Here is a 21,962-nt window from a genome sequence, read left to right as displayed (position 1 = left end):
AAAATCCTTGATTCATTTTTTAACGAGCTTGACACAAGACAAGGAACTTTGCTCATGACTACTCTCTACAATCTACCTACTTAACCTACCCTTGTTTCATTTTTTAACGAGCTTGACACAAGACAAGGAACTATGCTCAAGAAGTTCGCATGCCCCCAGCATAATGACGCAAATCAAGGTACATGCCCCCCAAGCTTCATTTCATTCAACCAGCTGGATGGAATGAAGCTTTACTTTCAAGATCGTGTAAAGATCCGACTTGAAAAGGGAGTTGTTTCATTTTTTAACGAGGTTGACACAAGAAAAGAACTGTCCTCATACTCACTGATTCATTTTTTAACGAGGTCGACACAGTAAAAGGAACTTTCCTTGTACACACTGATTCATTTTTTAACGAGGTTGACACAGTAAAAGGAACTTTCCTCACACACACTGATTCATTTTTTAACGAGGTTGACACAGTAAAAGGAACTTTCCTCACACACACTGATTCATTTTTTAACAAGGTTGACACAGTAAAAGGAACTTTCCTCACTAGATCCAGTTTCATTTTTTAACGAGGTTGAGACGGGAACAAACTATCCTCACGACTCCCTGTTTCATTTTTTAACGAGGTTGTCACAGGAACAAAACTATCCTCCTACCCACTGATTCATTTTTTAACGAGGTTGACACAGTAAAAGGAACTTTCCTCACACTCCTTGTTTCATTTTTTAACGAGGTTGATACAAGAAAAAACTATCCTCTCGAACACTGATCATGGCTTCCAACTGGAAGAAAGACATGTCAATGGACACACCTTGATCATGGCTTCCAAGAGGTCTTCATCAGAAGGAAGAATAGTTCTCTTGAAGGAACACATGTCAAGGGACACAAAAGGGATAAGAACATCGTGTTCAAGTAATCCCATAGAGTTTTCCATGTCAATTACCGGATCTAAATCAAAGGAAGATGAGAAAACAGTGAGAGGCTCACTTACATCGGTAACTGAAAACATGGGACCAGTTGCCACATAATTAACCCGTGGCAGGGTAGATACCACTTTAGAATCAGGAACATTTAGGGATGTCATATTATTGGTAGTTGAAACAAGACTAGGGAACGAAAGTTGGTCTACAGTCACAATACTGCCATTGTGAGGGAAAGACATCACGCGAAAGAGTGTCGATACGAAAGCTTTCATTGCATAAACATAGTCTCGTCCAAGGAGTAAATTGAAATCCAAGGGACCTCGAACTACCATAAGATCAATACAGACAGTTTTACCTTCCAAGGTAATGGAAAACTTAGGAAGGATCCCTAAAGGTTCACTAATGGTTCTGTTAAAAGCTTTCAGATTCTGCGTAATAGGCGCAAGCTGAGGGGAACCCAAATCTTTCCAAACAGTTGAGGATAAAATACTAACAGAAGCACCTTCATCTACCTGTGTACGATGTATGTCCCTACCACTAGCCTTGACAATGATTTGGAAAGGGATGGAGGAAGGAAGACGAGGTTCTGTCAGTCTATTCCAATCAAAGGAAAAGACCTCAGTGCTTGGAGGGGGTTCTGTAGAAACAGGTGAAATGCCCCCCAGCATAGAAGAATCCGATGTAACGAGAAGAACATCAGCGGTATGAAATTTACTCTCGAAAGGGAGAGTGTGATCGACCGAATGTGAAATTGAATTGACCACTTGATCAACTAATGGATCATCAACCTGAGTGACATGAGTTTCACTCTCCAATGGAAGAGTGTGATTGACTGTACTTGAAATTTGATCAATCACTCCGTCAGTTGACGGGAGGTTGGGAGAAAGTTTATGGTAACCAGTTGGAAATTCTTGCTGTGGAACAGTAAGGTTTTCCAACAATGTTGAGGCTTCATCCATGTGAGGGCAAATGTGAGTTTGATGACTCCCTTTGCATAACTTACATGGAAACCTAACTTTACCCTTTTTCCCAGGAACCTGACTATCACTGGTTGATGGATCAATAGAAAGTTGATGAGATTTTTCTGACCATACTTCCAAGACCTTTGGAATACCAGGACAATTGACAAGGAAGTGGTCACCCTTACAAAGCCTGCAAGGGTACTTGGGTTTACGATGCATGTCGGAGTTTTCCTCAACACAACTAACACTTACAGTCGTGGTTGGTTGGTTGACTTCTTTCTTATCTTGCTTCTTCTTCTTCTTCTTCTTCTTCCCTTTCTTCTTCTTCTTAGCCTCCTGGTTACTAGCATCAAGGCTTTTACCAGGTGAAGAGGAAGAAATGGAGGAAGAAAAATTAGGCGAAGAAGGTAAAGGGTCAACAGAAGGTTGGTGATGTTGAGATGGTGAACTCTGTTGAGGTGAAGCATCTGGTTGAGATGGAACAATTGGAGTATTTTGGGCCAACGAAGTTGAAAATAACCATATCGGTAAACCTATTGTAAATCCAGGTAATGACAAAGTAGCCATATAAGGAGGACCAACATTTCCAAAGTAAGGAAAAGTACTAGGATTCTCATTAGGAGGGGTTCCTAGGTTGGTAAATTCCAGAACATTTGCCATTATATTCAACTTCAGTGAATTTTATTAACAATTTAAAACTAAAATTAACAATTCACAATTCACACCTAACAATTAAAATTCACAATTCACACCTATGGTCTCTAAAAGTAAAAACAAACAAATTAACGCGCGCTATCAAATCTAGGAGTCAAACCACACACAAACAGTAACCTTCCAGACCGAAAACACTAGTTGGTGATGAAATCCAACATCGCAGAATTCAGTACAGAAGTGGCGGGTGGGACAGTTACCCCGGCAACCTGCTTAATGAATAGACTGGACCAAGTTCCTCCACTTTAACCGTCTCGAGTGAAGTGAACCCCCCAGAAATTCCAAGTGAGTCTAGCCGACGTCTGCTCCAGGTACAGTGGGATCTTCCCTCCACCGTCACCTTGGGTAGAATCCTAAAGATAATGGTCACTAAGGTCACCAACAGCAACAAATACACCTGGGGGAACAGTCTATGACCCGATAGCACGCAAGGGTAGAGTAACAAGCTCAATCCCCTTGCCGGCTCCTTGACAATAATCCAAAGTTTACCGACAAGTGACCCCAGGCTCCTCGACAATAATTCGAGGTTTACCGTTTGTAGTACGTGTGTATCTGGCGTCTTTCCCAATGAAGGAGGATTGATCCCCTCACTGGTTCGGACACGGTCTCGTGCTTCTCCTTTAAGAGGAGCTTTCCCAGAGCATAAATGTAACAGTTGGATTTATCCTACCACAAGATGAGCTACTTGTTTGGTTTTGCTGTCTTGGAGAGTTAATTACTCTCCTACTCCAAGACACTAGCCTAAGCTATATTGGTGTATCAGAGCCCTAGAAATGTAAAAATTACTAGATGAATTTTAATTAAGCGCTGTGTTATTAAGGCTGTTATTACTTAAATGGGTAAATGGATATGAAACCAATGGTGTTATGACCCGACTCAACTGAATGCAATCGAATATGATAATGTAATTTTTTCAATTCGATGAATCCTAACTAAAGTAAGGAGAGAGTTTCCATTCACTTCCAACAATGCAAAAAATTGATCACTAAGAGAAAATATAACAAATTCTCTAATGCACTAATTTCATCAAGAAAAACTAATGCAAATCAATTCCAAAATCTTTTTATTTTTATTTTTATTTTTGTGTAAATTCAAATCAAAGAAAACTGATCTAAATCTACGATTGATTTTTCAGAATGTAAACTATGCAATTGTAATCTATGCACAATTCACTTGAAAAGTATGCAAATGTAATCTATGCACATTTTTCATTCATATCCTGAGAATGAGAATTCTAATTATACAAATGTGATCTATGCAAGAGAATTCTCAAACACAAGACGATTCTAATGTGATCTAAGAACCAATCAAGTGCAAGTTGAGAAAATTGGGTGAGAGTTCCAAAGGTCAAAAAATAAAAACACTCAGAGGCGATTAACACTCATACACAATTTAGCCCCCCCCAGCGAATGAGGGGGAAATTTTTTTGCAAAAACAGAAGCAAAAAGATGCAAAATTGTGAAAAGACTGAGAGAAACCTCCAAGTAATGACCAAAGGAAATCAAATCAAGAATTTCTCAACAAGAGACTCAAAACACCCAATTGATGAAAGCTTAAAGCAGGAATGCTAATGAAATTAGCTTAGGTGAAGATTTATGGCAGGTAACCAGTGGATCTGGGCAGTAAAATCTAAGAAAAAGCAAAATCTAAGAGGAAAAATGCAAAAGATGGAAATTTCTTAATTTTTAGCAGGGGACGCAGGCAACCGGTTAAGCCAGGTGCGGGCCCGCTCTGTGCACACAGCAACAGTGCGTACAAGTACGCACTGTGCAATACTCATAGGGTGCGTCCTACTGAAAAAACCAAGAAAAACTAAATTCAATCTAACCCTAAGCTAACCCACCCAAAAACAAAGTCACAGAGCAAAAAACCAGAAAACAAATGACTTTTCTCAGATCAAAGTTGCATACAAAGGAAAAGACTTTCACATCAATGGATTCCCCAGCGGAGTCGCCATTTTGTCAGGCGGAAAGAGTCGATAGTGCGGACACAACCAACCTCCCTAGGAGCCTAAGACTCTCTAGTGACAAACAAGACAAACAAGAGCAATCCTTCTCTAAACATGCATTTACTATATAAGAAATCAAGTGTTTAGATCCTACCTGTAGTCCAACGCTGTTGTAGCAGTCCAGCCTCACTGATCCGGATGAGCTCCTCCTTCACTTTGAAACCTGCATCCACTAACAATCAAACGATTAAATAGCACTTGATAATCTCATAGAATAAAACATATTTAACACATAGACCAAGGAGTACATGAAACAACTCATAAATAACAAGTTATTGAGAAGAATGGACTCATTTGCATTAATAGGAAACAAAAGGAACAAATACAACCTGAGCCTTGGTGTTGTGCAAGTCCCTCCCAGGGTCCATCAAGAGTTCTCCTTTACTTTGACAAAGCTCACCCACTTCCAAATAGAATAAGCAAAGATGGCAATCTCTCCTCACAAGCTTCTAAATGGGAGTCCTAATTCCAGCAGCATCTACCCTTAGAAATGTTTAGCTTCCAACCTCCCCTCCTTCTGGCCCAATGCCTGTATTTATAGTGCTCAAGAAGAAGTTATTCAGGTCCACCATTAATGGGATAATCCCCTCTTTGGATGGGATAGCTCCCTTATTGATGGGATAAGTTCCTCTTTGATAGGGGTACATGAACCATCTGGAGGCGCTCAATACACGTCGAACAACCTTCTAGAATGCTCTAGAAATGACCACAAGTAACTTTTTAAAGATGAAACTTGCGCATTTTGACCTTTACAGGGGGACGCACCTGCCCCTTTACATACAGAGCGTACAAGTACGCAGCTTTTGTGAACATTGGGTGCGTACCCGCAGGTAAGGTTGAGAGAACCTGCATACCCAGAGATAAATACATTTATAAAGACTTTCTCTCTTTTTGGAGTTTGACATGGAGAGCAGAGGCATAAGACTTGCCTAAGAGGATAGCATGACTGTTGATAGAGCCATACTAACTGTAAATAGTCATGGTGACATTTTTTAGTGTAACACTACCCCAATCGCTAAAAGCAAAGGACTTCGTTGATTAGGACACGACTAGAGTACCTCTAAAGCAGACATAGCGCAAGGACTTTGAGCCATATCTTCTACAATCAAGTAGTTCTGGGTCACCTTAGCATTAGGGTTAATAGTCATTTGCTTAGCAGAACCTTTTTGGTATCCGAGGTATAAACTCGATAAAGGGTCGCACAATATGAAGCGGGTCCATAGTTCCGGGAACAAATTTATCCTTAGATGTTTCTGTTTCACCGTAATCATGTGCTTGTGTAGCCACATTAACATGAGAACTCTTCATGAAAACATTTGAGGAATTGTCCCCTTCTTGGTTGCCCCCTGCAGAGGTACCAGGGTTTGAGTTCACGCCAGCAAGAAACTGCTGCCCTTGGGGGAAAGGGTTAGTTAAGATAGCTTGGGAGCTAGAAGACCCTTGTTGCACTAACAAGCGCTGAGCATCTAGAATTTTCGGGCATAGATGAGTCAAATGATCTCCACTGCATAACTTGCATGGAAATTTAACCTTTTTCTTAGAATCTTTTCTACCCTCACCAGCACCGTTGCTAGGCTTGTTCGCATTACCCTTCCCTTCCTGATTCTTCTTTTTACCTTGTCCCTTCTGCTTCCCATCAGATTGTTTATTTCCTTTGGGGTTAGAGGCCTGAACGGTGTTTATGGAAGAAGGTTGGGAAGGTGAAGGAGTAGACAGTGTGGCCTGGTTGGAAGAAGCAGCTTGTAGAGACAACTGCTACAATTGGTTCAAAAGGTTCACCGTATTTGCATCAACCAATCCAACTATACCATCAACGTGAGGGCTTGGCTTTGGTTTGGCTACATCAACCATGGATCTAGGAGCATCAAGTAAGATTTTCTGAAGAGTCCCAGACTGAGAATATATCAGTTCTAATTGCTGAGCACGAAAGATAGCCTGCTCTTCCGAATAAACACTAGAAAGAGAAACATCCTTGGAGATCTCAGGTTGTAATGATTTTAGAAACCATTCGAGACAGAATTCTGGTGGAATTTCGGCTTTGATAAGCCTTTTTCTCCATCTCCATTCCTGGATATGATTCGAAAAGTGAGTAGCCGTGTCTTGACGAAAATTAGCCAGAAGCTCAGTTTCGACTTCATAATGGACAGGCAACTGAAAATGGTTTTAAAAAATGTTATCCAAATCAGCGAAAGAAGTAAAGGTTCCCCTGGCAACTATATATACCACTTAGTCGCATTCCCAGTTAAGGTGCACTGAAATAACCTCAACCTGATCAAATCATCGATCAGGGAGTTGGATGAGCACCATAAATGGAACGTGGTTACATGGTTGCCTAGGTCTTCACCATTCTTCCCTTCGAATTTTGGAATATCCGATGGAAGTTTGGTTGGGACCGGAGGCCAAGCCAGATTGTATCTAATTGGATCATTTGTCAACTTAGTTAAGTCTAGAAGATTAAGCGTGGCTAGAAAAGGAAGTCATGGGGGACCTTAGGGATTCCACCCAGATTGGGTGGAGTTCCCAAAAGTCTGAAAAGAATGACCTAGATTTTGAAAGGCACCAGGTTGCTCGAAGTAACTTATAGAACCTACTGCACCAAAGGGTGATCCTTGTGGTCTAGCAAAATTCAGAGTTTGACCAACTCCAGCCGAAAATCCTCTGTAACCGGTAAAGTTACCCCCTAACGAAGTATTGTAAGGAGATGACAGCCCCTAATAAGGGTTCCAAGCATTAGCTAAGGGTGGAAAACTCTGAAATGAAGTAACCGAGGAATACGGCACATTCCCTTATTGGCCGAAAAACTGATTCCTAGCTCCTAACCCATTAACTGCAGGGTTTGTTTAACTCTTAAAGGGATCATTGCCTTGACTTGTAAAAGGAAAAGGCATAGACCCTACTATCAGATTGGAATGTGGTATATGACCACTTCCAAATGGGAAACCCTGAAAAGAAGTCGATCCACTCATCATGGACGTGGAGGCGGTTCATGGTACATTCAATGGAACTGAAGGAATACCTTGAGAGGGCATTCGAAAAGGGAAAAATCCAAAACTGGATGCATTAGCCTGAGAACTTCCACCCATCGATGGAATGGAATTGGACCCAAATATGGATGTGTCAGGAGTGTTAGAAGGGATGGAAATAGTTCCTCCCCCTTGCACCGATATGGGAGTCTTCATGCTCGCAACACTCATAGTGGACGCCATGCTTCCAACAGTGGTCATCGAAGGGATAAATGTGTGTGGACCTGGGCTCGAAGGCTTGTGAGTCAGAGTTCCAATGTATAACAATAAGTCTAGATGATCAGGAGGGAGAGGAGAATTTGGAGCCGCAACCGACTCTGAAAGCTCTTCTACTTCAATTTTTTCTTCCGACTGGAAGAGTACTCGAGAAAGAACTGGTGTGTTCCTCTCTAACTCTGTAGTAGTACCAGGTATATCTTGTAAATTAATGCCCCCAAGTGGAGGATCAATCTCCGATGCGCCTGCTACCACTAGTTGAAAACCACTGGCAGAATTGCTCCTACACCTTCTAGGAGAAGGATCTGGACTTGCAGGTGAAAGCCCACGAAGTCTACGGGACCGTTGAGATGTTCGGACAACCACTTTGAATTATTTTTATAAGATCTACTTAAAGACTCAAGAAAATTGAAAGCTAGGCTGACTAGGAGCACAGAACACACACTAAAAATGTCCCTAAAGAGATCAGCAATCAAACAACTTCCAAGTATTTCCGCTCTGGGTGATTAGGACCAAACACAAAAATACAAGAAAGTTAATAATAAGGGCCTTCTGAAAATAAACTTGGGTAATTACGCCCCAGGTCTACTAGCGAAGGTATCATAGGTAGTTACGCTTGTTATCACTTAGATTTTCCTTGAAGTTGGTAGGAAGAGGAAAGGGGTCTGAGGTAACCACAAACCAACTTTTAGATATAGAATCTAGGCAATCTGTATCCAGAGAGGGCTCTCTCTTTATGATTTAGCTTGGTTTTGAAAGATATTAGGCTAGTTGTGAAGTTTAGGAGTTTTGTTTGAGTTTGGGTGGTGAGATTCAATAGTAGAGGGGTAGGACTGAGTAGTTTAGGCCATTGGGATAATGGAGTCAAAGAAAGATGGCTTAACTGGATTTGGTTTCTTAACAAAAGATGGTTTCACAGGGCCAGATGGTCAAACAGGGTACAAATAACAACTTGGAATAGATGGGATGGGCTCAAAATGGGTGAAGGGCAGTTAAGAATCCTTCAGCCTATTTAAAGAGGGAACTTGAATTATTACTAATAAAGAGCAGTTAAGTATTCTTTACTAAGTAATCAAAATGGACGAACTAGAAAACAGGAGCAATTAAGATTTCACTGTTTATCCTAATTCAGAACAAAACATAGAGAATAATAACGATTGAAAACAGAGTGCAATCAAGCATGTTCCGAATTACTCTTTTTCACTTATCATTCAGATATGAAACATAGATGATATAATAAATGAGGAAAACTTTAAAAGATAAGGTATAGAGGACTTATTGATCCGGTGTTTGATTCAAGAAATCTGTGGAAAGTCCTTTGCATCAATTTTTTATCCAGCAAACCATACAAAAGTTGGTCCAATAGCACTTTATTCCAAAATAATCAGTACTACAGCAATGTCTAAGAATCCACACAAAATACTTCAAATGGAGAAGTATTTATACTAATTGTAAATTGAAATATCTTGAAAAAATATCGACATTAGTTTCACAATTATCTCCAACTAGTTTACATTAATAGAACTTTAATAAAGGAAATTCCAAACTAATGAATCTATTTGGCAATATGTTTATGGATTTATGGTGACAAAGAAGAGAAAGTCGAATTTGGTAGCAACTCTTAGTTGATGATGAGGCATCCCAGTCACTAACTGCATCCTTCCTTTGTGCATTCTGCCCCAGAAATTCTGCAAACTTAGGGTCAAATGATATGCTTGTATATCTCAATCCATAATATATATGTAAAAAGTGAAAGAGGTTTTTGTGGATAGGAATGTCTGTGAGATAAACCTCTCTCGGTTTCCCAAACTTCATGTCCAGTTGTTCATAATATTCTCTGCAAAAAGATGTCAAAAACAGGACTTTGCACAAACTGAAAAATAGGTTGTGAAGACATGCACTTATCTCCCTCTTGGTAATACCTATGTAAAAAGTGAGATTTTTTGTAGACAAGACTTTTGGGAACAAAAACCTCCTCCAGTTTCTCAAAATACTTGTTGGAGTGGCCACAATAGTTTCTGCAAAACTATGACTTAAACAAGAAATTTCTGAAGAATGTACCATTTCTATTCTGATTTCATCGTTTAACCTTAAATTCCTTTCAACTGTTTTTCACTTTTACTTTGGATAAACTTCATTGTACTTGGTGAAAGTGCTTTCATCTTTTTTTAACCCTTAATGTCTTCATGTTTACTCTTACTGTTTACTGTTTACTTTTTAATTTTACCGCTTTGTTTTTTCATTTGTCTTTACTTTGACATGAATTTGTATACTCTATTTTGTAACTGTCTTCCCTGTTGTTTATCTTCATGCTAGCTGATTTACTTGACTTGCCCTTCAATCTGATACTCTTTAATCCTGATACACTTTGACTGTTCTTTACTGTGTCCTTTTACCTTCACTGTATATTTTAGGTTTTTACTGTCTATTTCAACAGTAAATCATTTAATTTCATGTTTCCTCTACTTGTCTTTTTACTGTATGTTTTATCTTCTATCTCTATTTGAATAGATTTGATAACAATCTTGGAGTAAACATGTCTTACGACTAGTATTAAGACTGTTTATCCAAGGATGTGGTCTTCTGATCACTTGTAAAACAAAACAAATTGTTAAGAAAGCATTGGTTTGCAGGGGAGGTCGAAAAGGTTTCATTTGAGCTTGAGAGGTCTATGGAATGAGTCCAAAATGATTTTTAGGAGGTAAATCATGCTCGAATTGGTTAACAGAGGCTTCAGGTGGCACAGCTAGCTTACAAAGGGTTTTACTACACAATCAGGTGAAAATGAGCAACACTGGGGTTTTTGTGTTTAAACGGGTAAATGGTTGGTATTGGCGAGTGAAAGGATGAATGATGAGACATTTTGTTGTTTAGTAGAAGGTGGTAAGCGGTTTCTATCGCACCGCTTATGGGGAAGGGTGGTATTTAGCCTCGAGCCAGCGATTCCATAGATTACTCGATGCGTGGCGGAGGCACTGTACAAAAACTGCTTTGCGATCACGCGCTAACGCGTGGTCGCAAAGGGTCATGCGATATGCACGAAAGCCGTTGGATCTGGGCACATTGATCGGATGGCTATCAGGGCTTTGAAGTGACGGGGATATAATGGAGGCAGGCCCGATACATTTAAGAATTAATTAATCGCATCGGGGGTGGTGGGATTGGCTGTTGAGGTTATTAATTAACCATGAGAGTTAATTAATCCTGTTTATTGGAGCGGAGGGTCGAGGTTCTTAATGGGTTACTGATTAACTCATTAATCCTATTTTAAAACAGATTATGGTTATATTTTAACCAAAGGGGTAGGATATGTAAAAATTTTGGGTTTTGTATAATATAATAATACAGGAGAGGGTAAAGTTGTTTTATTCGGGAATTTACATAATAATAACATTGGTGGTTAATATGACCAAATGAATGGGAAAGCGATAAGTTTAATGTTTTCTAAAAATGCATCTCATCATACAACACTTATACCTTAGGCTAATGATATATGAGGATTTCATGTAGATAGAAAAGCTTTATAAAGGGAATGAGTGACTTTATGAAGGGGTGAATATTGATGAAGGGGATTTAAGTGCTTTAGGTATTTCAAATTATTGGGCCGAGGGTCCAGTCCCTCCAAAAGTCAGAGAAATGCTCTAAGCCCCCCTAACTTGTTTATAGGTACCTTTAGCACTTAGGGGAAATTAGTGAATTTTTTGAGAAAAATGGAGTAAAGAAGTTAATTAGTTTGACTTTGTCTCCTTGATGTGTTGTCTCCAATGTGAGTTGTGCTTTGTCCAAGTGATGAAAGCAAAAGATTTAAGCATTAAACTTAACCATTCACCACACATTTATTCTGCAACCATCATCTACTTACCCTACCTACTTTATCCTAGCATTTTTACTTCTTTATTAGGGTGCACTTAAACTGGCAAACCCTTATCACACTTTCTTTTCTTTTACATGTAGATATCTATCTAAGTCTAGCCTTATTTCATCCAAGGGATCAGATTAAACTATTGAGCTCTTTTTATTCACTCTACCTATCTACTTATCTGCCAAGATTAAACAGTTTGGTCAGATTTTATTCTCTACTTCTAAAACATGAAATTCAAATATGAACTAGCCAAGCTTAAGCTGTTTGACTATTCATCAATTGTGGCATAAGTTAACAAGCTGCACACAATTGTTTATTGTACAAGAGTAAAAAGTAGTGGCATTTAGGCTTGCACACTTTCCTTGGTTTTTCTTTTTGGTGGGGTTCATTTTCTTTCACTTTTTTGACCATCTTATTCTTTTTACCCTTTGATTTTTCTTTTAGGGTATACCCTCTTTACATTTTTTAAATTTTTTGATTTTTTGACAATATGGAAAACCTTTGCAACAAGGAAAGGTATGAACATATTACATAGCTCATCAAGTCAATCATGAAATATGACACCTATTGGTATAGGAGCATAACAACGCTAACCTCCAGACAACAGCCTTTGCCGATGCAAGCCCCCAAGCTTCACAAGGGTGCCCTCCAGAAGTACTACTGAACATGACGCAACATCAACCTTAGGTGCCACAGGATTCCCCTTCGCAGCCACCTATGTAGATCCCTAGGATAGGAAACTAAAGACACCAACTCGTATCAGAAGCCAGGCAGAACAGTCGTGAGGTAGGATCCAACAAGTAAGAGAGGGGGTATCTCTCATCCTTATCTTCATGAACCCTCGTGCTTAACTCCTAGTCACGAAGCTTTCCTGGTCTCCCTAATGCTATTGGATTTCACTCTTTAATCAGACTTCTATGTTTTACAATTTAGAGTGGCCTTGGAGAGTTTACTCTCCTCTCGCCTAATCCAAGGCCCTAAATAAACCTAAAACTTGTTGGTGTATTCTGATGACAATACAAAAATTTCTAGTTTATTTTATTAAGCGCTTGATTTTAAGTGGCTGTTCTTTTAAGTCAAAGGGACAATATGGAAATGAAACCAATGGTGTTTGTATGACGCAAAAGAAATTAATGAAAAACTAACTTATATGAAATGCACTTGTTTTTTCTTCAATGAAAAGCAATTTCTACTTGGGTTCTAAGAAACTTCTATAAAGAAAAAACTTTTTCCTTTTATTTTCTTATAGCAGACTTCACACTCACAAAAGCTAAAAAGACTATTGATGCTTTAATAATGCAAAACTCCCCTAGTGCAAGGTTTATATGATAATGCAAGATTCTAGATCACTCTAAAAAGAAATGAAAGCAATTGTTTATAACTTTTAATAAGACAACTTAAATGTTTGAAAAGAATGCAAGTTTCAAATACAAATTTTCCTCCAAACAAGCAAGGCAAATCTCGAGGAAACTTTGTAAGTTACCAATTCGACACAAATGAAAACTTAAACAAAAAATGGTTTCAACTTGCACTAAACGATCCAAAAGTAGCAAAAGAGCTTTGAGAAACTGACCAAGAAGGTAGGAAAGAAACACTTTCTAATTCATCGAAAAGAAACTTTCAAAAATAAAGAAAAGGTGTAAGGCCACGAAACGACAAAAAGCAAAGCAAGTAGACCAATAATCAAGCTTGACACAAAGATTGAAAACAATCTTATGTTCTGGAAGACTAGAACAATCAAGAACCTCTATAAGAAGTCTTGTGTGTTCAAACACAAATCATAAAACTCACTCAAAAGCAAACCTAGGCCAAAACTTTTCAAAGCAGAAGAGAATTCAAAACAGTAAGCTCACTGAATAATTAAATTCTAAAGATAGAAACTGACCACTTAGAAACCAAACAAGCTAAGAAACAAATATTTCTGGGTAGAAAGATTTGGAAAATGCATGAAAAAAATGGTATATGCGACTGTGTTCCAGCATAGGTGTGTGTACACACACTTCTGACAAAAGAAACTTGCGTATACGCAGTTTCACTTCACAGAAACAAGCGTGTGTACGCTACTGTAAACAGACAAAGATGCGTATACTAAGTTTTGCAAGAAAAATAAAAAACAAGGCCTGATCAAAAAGATCAAACTTGAGGTCTGAGTTCCTATAGGAGCAGGCAATACTATCACAGCAAGCAAACCAAGAACTGAGCCCTAATTGACACTGAACAACCCAAACTAGGAATAACAAGATTGTTATCCCCAGCGAAGTCACTAATTCTGTTACGGGACTAAGTACCCTAGGGTTTTGGGTTGGAACCCCAACAGACAAAAAAGCAATCCACAGTAAGAAACACGCATACAACTCAGACAACATGCTTATATAAACAAACTATGTGATAACGATCATACCCAAATGTCCTTTGTTTGGGTAGTTCCAGCAGGGTTCGGACCCTCTACAACTCCTGATGATCTTCGAATCTACAAATCAACCAATTCAAACATACATATCAGCATATAATAAATCATTTTAATGAAATCAACTTATATCGTATAAAAAAATGGTTAGCTATACATCAAAATAATCATTCATACATGGATTACAACAACAACATCTGATGCACAAACAAAGTCAATCTCAAAAACATGACAGTGTTTCTTTTTATTGTAGAAAGTTATAATAGATACAGAAAGAGTTCACCTGAATCTTCTTCTTCTGGCTCCAAGCGGAACCGTCCTCCAGATCCGTCCAGTCCTAGTCTTCAACAACCTCCTTCCATAACCAATACCATGATATCTCAAGCAAGTGGGAGAATATCAACACTCAAGGAAACAAGGGTTTCCTGAACTTGGGGAAGTGCTTGAAGCACAGGGATACTTCAGACTTGGTCAGGGGATAATCTCAGTATATTAATTCTATCTCTTCTCTCCTCCTTAAGGCCTTCCCATAGAAGTCTATTTATACTTCTCCCAATTAGTTTTTTAGTTGGGAAACAGTTGGGCCATGGGAACTAGGAGGTAATCAATAGGTAAAACCCGTGAACTCCACCCATAGTTAAGGAAATTTAATTTTTTTAAGTGTTTTAACACATATACGTGGGTTGGGTATTGACTAACCCATGTGTACACGCTTTTATCACAGGGAAAAGTAGCATACAGGGAGTAAAACATTGTTTTTAAAATATTTGGACCAAGTTTGGAAGGAGGGGTTGCCCTAGGCCATAAACCAAGCATCACAAATACCAAGGGTGATATTTGGAGATATAACAGATCCCCCAGGTCTCTTTGAGTACACAGATTCTCCTTACTAACTCTCTGTCTCTGTTGATCTCTGTCTCAGCACTGCCTGTCCTATCTTCTATCTTCTGTGGCTTTAAAGCCAATCTGCGTTGTCTGTTCATTTCCTCTTCTTGAGCTTTCTGGCTCCTAGCCTCTGTCCACTCGAATCCCCCTTCTGGGCATTAAATAATCATTGCTAACATTTTTAGGGGAGGTGGCCACCTATTCTGCAACGGAAGAGTCCAACTGGCCGTTGAAATCCCTTAAACAACCATTCTCTGGTTACACATAGAAATGCCTTCAAACTCGGGAAAATCCACCACAACACAGTCTTTCAGACTTCAAACATTCATAAATTCACCTTATATTTCTATCGGATGCACCTTTAGGTTGACTTCGCATCTCCACCATTGATCTGGGAGATATAGATCCAATGACTGTGGTTCATTTCGGGCGGCACTTTCGTATGAGGGTTAACTGCCCGATGAGGGTGGTTTTCTCTCTCCTCAACCTTCACACGTGGCATCCAATGTATGGGCTCGGGCGGAGCCCGGCCCAAACCACTTACCACTTTATTCCTCCCAAAATCCCACTTGTTTTGTGGATTTCCTTTTCATTTTGAAAATATGTAAAAACACTAAAAATCCCATAAAAATGGCTTTGGGTAGATTTGAAATATTATTCATTTTCATTCCCCAACCCTTTTGGGTCTGGTTTTCATCGCATCGGTGCTCCCCTTCAGGTTTCGTTTAATAAACGAAACATGCAAAAATACATTAAAAATGCCATTTGGTGGATATCAAATCTTATAAAATAGTGTTTATATTTCCATCGGGTCCAGCTATTGCATCGCACATATGTATATATGTATGTCCCCGCTTCATTTTGTTTTCCGATTGCAATATCGTAATGCAATTTATCGCAATTGCATATTGCGATAACCTCGGCCCATTTGGTGAGCACTCTATTGTGGTTTGCCGACATGATGTTGTGATGCAACATGGGCTGTCGATCTGCGCACTTGATCAACGATCCTTGTTGACCCCACTGATCGCTATTGCATATCTCGTGTGGTCTTCACTGATAGCCTTCACTTGCCACTGCCGATTGCGATTTGCCGACCAGATCTGGACCATTGATCGACCAGATCTGACAGCTACTTTGCATTACTCCTTTGACCACCGATAAGCCTGTTTTCCACTATTTCTTGGTGTTTTTGGGTCCTAATAGTGTTTTCTGCTATTTTAAGTGATTTTGAAGACTTAGAGAGTTCTTGGATCCATTTTGGATCAGCCTTCCCACTGAAAAGGCTTTTGGACCACCAAAATTTGGTTTGTAAGCATCAACCAAGTGAGGATATAGCTTCCTCACTTGCCCAATCTCTATCCATTTTGCACTACTTGGTTTTGAACCTTTGAGTCCAATTCTGAGGTACTCAACATCCCCTCTACAGTTAGTTCTCACCTTCCTATCCAGAACTGTATCTTCCTATAACTCATTGAGATATTTAGGCAACAGATCATCAATACAAGGAAACTGACTTTCTCTTTGGGATCTTCAATCAATGAAGGTTCAAATAGTCTCAAGTTTTTTGCGTTAACTACTGAATAGATGTGCATGTAAGCTGGAAAATCAAGGCAAAAAGCATTCTCACCAATTTTCTCAAGTATCTTTAAAGGCTCATACCTTATTGGCTTCAGCTTCTTACCTTCACCTTACATTCTATCTTTGTTGATGTACAACTAGACTTGATCACCAACTTGGAAGCTATGCTCAATTCAATGCTTATCATGCCTTGCCTTGTACTTGGCTTGGCTCTTTTCCAATTGTTCCTACATTGTCTGGTGAATTTCTTGGATCTATTCAATGAACTTGGTTTCTTTGTCCACATCACTATGTCCATCAACTACTATGTCTTTACTAAAGACAAAATCTAAGGGAGACCGTGGTGTAAACCCAAAACAAGTCTCAAAAGGAGATCTTTGTGTAGAAGAATGTTTAGCATGGTTGTAAGCATGTTGCACATAACATAAATTTTCATCCCAAAGCTTGGGATGCTTGCTGCAATAGCCCCTGAGCAACTAGATCACTGTCCTATTGACCACCTCTGTTTGGCCATCTGTTTGTGGGTAAAACGTTGTGCTCTTCTTCAATCTGGTGTCCATCAATTCCCACAGACTTGACCAAAACTTCCCAACAAATCGGGAATCTCGGTCAGATACTATGGAAGTGGGTAACCCAAAATGCACCCAAACATGCTGAAAGAACAACTTTACTGTTTTTTCAGTTGTAATCTGCTTGTTACAAGGTGTTAAAATACACATTTTGTTGAACCTATCCACAATAACATATAAATAGTCATGATCTTTTCTAGATGTTGGCAGTCCCCCAACAAAGTCCATGGAAACACTTTCCTAAGGATGAGAAGGAACTGGAAGTAGAGTGTACAAGCCTATTTTTCTATTGCTAGGCTTTCTTTTAGCACACATGGTACACCCTTTAATATATCTAGAAATTGTTTCAAGCATTCTTGGCCAATAGCAGAATCTTTGCAGTTATGCAACTGTTTTACTTACACCAAAATGACCTGATATTAGAGAAGTATGTGCTTCTCAGATTATATTAACTCTTTCAGTTTGTGGAATGCATAGCTTTCCCAAATGATACAAGAGTTGGTCCTTAATATGATAATCCAATTCTTCTACTTGTTTGCCATGACTTAAAGTTGCATATACATCTTGAGCATCTTGTTCAATGTAGCTTTCATGCAATACTGAATTATGCTTAAGTATAGTAGTTGCATTTATGATTGGTCTAGACAACATATCTGCATAATGGATTGTAGATTTCTATGGTTTGGTTTTTTAGAATCTGAACTCAGATATTCCACAGTTTTCATCTTTGCTTTGTCGACGTTTTGAGTCTAGACCAAGACTCATCATCAGGACTTGTTTTACAAAGGAGAGAGACAGTAGTGATAAATAAGGTTAGGTTGAGATGTCCAGTCTGAGAGCCGACCAACATAATGATTTGAATATAATCGCCATAACAAAATTCTGCACCTGCATATTTCAAGGCGAATCATAGAAATCTACAATCCATTATCTTGACCCTGTACAGAGGAGAAACATGGAAGGAGATACGTAATCTTGAAAAGACAAGGGTTAAAATAAAAAGGAACGATAATGGACTATAGATTTCTGTGATTCGCCTTGAAGTACGCAGGTGTAGAATTTTGTTACGGCGATTATATTCATATCATTAGGCTGGTTAGCTCTCAGACTGGACATCTCAACCTAACCTTATTTATCACTATTGTCTCTCTCCTTTGTAAAACAAGTCCTGATGATGAGTCTTGGTCTAGACTCGAAACGTTGACAAATCAAAGATGAAAACTGTGGAATATCTGAGTTCAGTTTCTAAAAAACATATATGCAACTTTATTGTGTATGCCTTTCTTATATATGATGACTAGATGAAACTATTGTAGAAAACCCATCCACCTATAGTGTCGTGACTGCTGCAACTTAGTTTGTGAGTGTAAATATTGAAGTGGTTGATGATCATTATGTATAACTATTTCTTTGCCAAATAGGTAATGTTTCTACTTTTTCACCCTCTGCACTAATGCATACAATTCTTTATCATATGTGGGATAATTAACTACTGCAGAATTAAATGTCTGAGAATGATAACATATGGGTTTACCATGTTGCATCAACACTGCTCCCATGTCATAGTCACTGGCATCTGTTTCAATCTCAAATGGTGTTTGAAGATCTAGAATGCTAGTACTGGTGTTGCACTAATATTTTCTTTCAAGGTGTCGAAGGCTTTCTGATGTTTTCCTCCCCACTAAAACACCTTGTTCAATCCTTTCAAAGCATGTAAGGGAGCTGCAATTAAGGAAAAGTTAGCAACAAACTTTCTCCAATATTGTGCTACCCCTAGGAAGCTCCTAACTTCTATAGCAGATTTGGGTTTAGGCTAGTTCATAATGACTTCGACCTTAGAGGGATCTATCTTCAATTCACCACCCCCTACAATATGACCCAAATAATTCAAATATGTTTTGCCAAATTCACATTTTGATAACTTAACATAGAGATTTTCTTTTTTCAAACCATGTAGAGTTTGCTTTACATGCTTCAAATATTCTTCCCACGTTTTACTGAAAACAAGAATGTCATCTAAATATACAATTACAAAATCATCAATAAAAGGTTGGAGTACATCATTCATAACTCTCATGAAAGTGGCAGGAGAATTAGTTAAGCCAAAAGGCATAACTACCCATTCATACAGCCCTTGCTTCGTTTTGAAAGCAGTCTTCCATGCATCTTGCTCTGCAACTCTGACCTGATGGTAGCCACTATGCAAGTCCAACTTGGAAAAGTAAACAACTTCTTTCAACTGATCCAATAGATCATCAATGCGAGGAAGGGGATAACGATGCTTAATTGTTATTTTATTTAGCACTCTGTAATCAATTCACATCCTCCACGAACCATCTTTCTTTCTCACCAACACGATTGGAGATCCACATGGTGATGTGCTTGGCCTTATGAACCCTTTATCGAGTAGCTCTTATACCTGCTTCTTGATCTCTGCATTCTCTAAAGCGAATATCCTGTATATTCTGATGTTAGGCAATGGACCATCTTGCTGCAAATGAATATCATCTAAAATTTCCCTTTTGGGTGGCAGACCTTTAGGTTCTTGAAATAGGATATCATATATTGAAACAATTTTTTCTAAATCAGCTTTCTGTTTAGCATCACATCCCTCAAATACATTGGTTTTATCAAGTTTCTTTTCCTTTACAAACATTAGTAAAAATTGCTTGCATGAATTTACAATTATTTTCATCTGCCCTGAGTTTATGAGAGTGTTGTTATTTTTGAGTTGATGATCTCTTGCAGTATATTCTATTCCATCTTTTGTGAGTTGATACTTATTTTCAGCTCTATAGAAAATGGCTTTTCTATCATACAAGTAAGGATTTCCTAAAGTAATACCACATATATCCAGGGGAACTATGTCTAACTCAACCTCATCTACAAATGCTGACCCAAAAGCAAACCTAAGTTTACATTTTCTAGTCACTTGTAGCTTTGCTTTATCACATACCCAACCTAATGGATATGGCTTTTTGTGAGGTGTGGTTAGTAGTCCCAACTTCTTTACAATTGCTTCAGAAATCAAGTTTACTTGTGAACCACTATCAAATAAAGTATCAATCTTTTGATGCTTGGAAATAACTCGCATATGAAAAAGCTCATGTATTTTCCTCTCATTTTCTTCATTATCAATAGATTGTGTAGAATTACTAGTAGATGCTTCAGAATTTTTACCTTTTATACCTGCGGTTGTGATTGTTGTTTCATCACCTCAGTCTAACCCTAAGTCTTTCTGAATAGTAGCAGCAATGTTCTTCTTCTTGCCATTGAACTTCTTGGGTTTCAGCTCTAGATGCAAAGACCAGCAATGCTCATCATCATGTGCAACCTTCTTGCAGTGATTGCATGAATGTTTGTCTTTCTGTACAGCATTTGCCTTCCTCTCTTTCTATTTTTGCTTCCTCTTTTCCTTGTTCTTTCTTACAGTGGGTTTTGATGATCCCCCAATCTCTGGGTTCACATTCTTGCCTCTAGCCTCTAGATGTGTAGCCTAAACTGATACCTCATCTATGCTAGTATGGTTAAACATGAGAATGGTGTGCCTCAAATAGTTGTGTAGACCACCTATATACTTCAGCAAAGTTTCAGGTGAGTCTAAATAAATGCCTAGAATTAAAGCTCTTTTTATAAATTCCTAGGTATATCTTTGTGCACTTTGCCCCTTTAACTGGTGAAGAGTTTGCCCAGACATCATGGCTTGCTGCATATAAGCTAGTGGATAGAATTGTTTTTTAATGGCAGAAACAAATTCACTCCGAGTAGAAAGAATTTTACCATGCTTCTTCAAATCAGCTTGGGTCCTGCCTTCCCTCGATACTAAGGCAGTTCCTCCAAGGCGTAGACTGGCTAGCTGAATCTTTCTCCTTTCTGAATTGATGTCCTGCACTCTGAAATATACATCAATTTGTCTAATCTAGTTATCTAGCTTTTCTACATTTAATTCCCCATCATATATTGGAAAATCAAATTTTACATCTAATTTAATCAAAGGGCTAGAAGGAGGTGTTGTTAGAAGAGGCTTTTCTCCTTTCCCTTTGCCTACAAAATGGCCATCTAGAAGAGGTTCTTCTATTCCTTTGTCTTGTTTGGATGTTGAAGTATCTTCACCTCTACTTTTCTTAAATTCTCGATACATCTCTTCTACCATGGCTCTCATGGTCATGAAACTATCCATGAACTGAGAGTCTGATTATGAGGGAATTTCTTCTACCATTTTCCTCCTAGGATAGACTCTTCCTATTTCTGGGTTAGTCTCAACCAGTTCACCTTCTCCTAATTTGAGCTTTGACCTAGTTAGCATTCAACAATCCAACACAAGCTTGTCCAACCTTAGCAAACCTAAATCTCTAATACCAATTGATATGTAAATGAGATCTAAGACATTTATTAAGGTATTACAAACTCATTTGCATAGATATGCCTATGTTACTTTGTGCAATGGATCGATAAGATTGTGAAATGCATAGACAATGAAGCATTTAAAGAAACATAATAGACAACACACATAAACACAACAATTTTAATATGGAGTTCACCCAAAACTCCTAGGCTACATCTCCTGGTCTAGCCTTCAGTGGTGACCTCTCTATTATGTCTTCGGAAGCAGAGTTTTACAACAGTGAGCTCAAAATGAGACTCACACAACAGATACAAAACAATAAGGCTTTTACTTGGATCCCCCAAGTCTGTTTGAGTACACAGACTCTCCTTACTGACTCTCTGTCTCTGTTGATCTCTGTCTCAGCACTGCCTGTCCTGTCTTCTATCTTTTGTGGCTTTAAAGCCAATCTGCGTTGTCTGTTCATTTCCTCTTCTCAGGCT

General features: G+C 38.7%; 1 pseudogene; it reads right to left on the bottom strand.

The window, feature by feature from the left end:
* The window catches only part of LOC149226697 (LRR receptor-like serine/threonine-protein kinase FEI 1), a 72,613-nt pseudogene that overhangs the window by 30,696 nt on the left and 19,955 nt on the right, over window positions 1–21,962 (bottom strand).

Source organism: Pinus tabuliformis, chromosome J (assembly GCF_031772625.1).
Source record: "Pinus tabuliformis cultivar Carrire ecotype Pingquan chromosome J, CPIR1, whole genome shotgun sequence".
Classification (NCBI taxonomy): domain Eukaryota; kingdom Viridiplantae; phylum Streptophyta; class Pinopsida; order Pinales; family Pinaceae; genus Pinus; species Pinus tabuliformis.
Note: the sequence above shows the minus strand (reverse complement) of the source record. Positions and strands in the feature narration are given on the sequence as shown.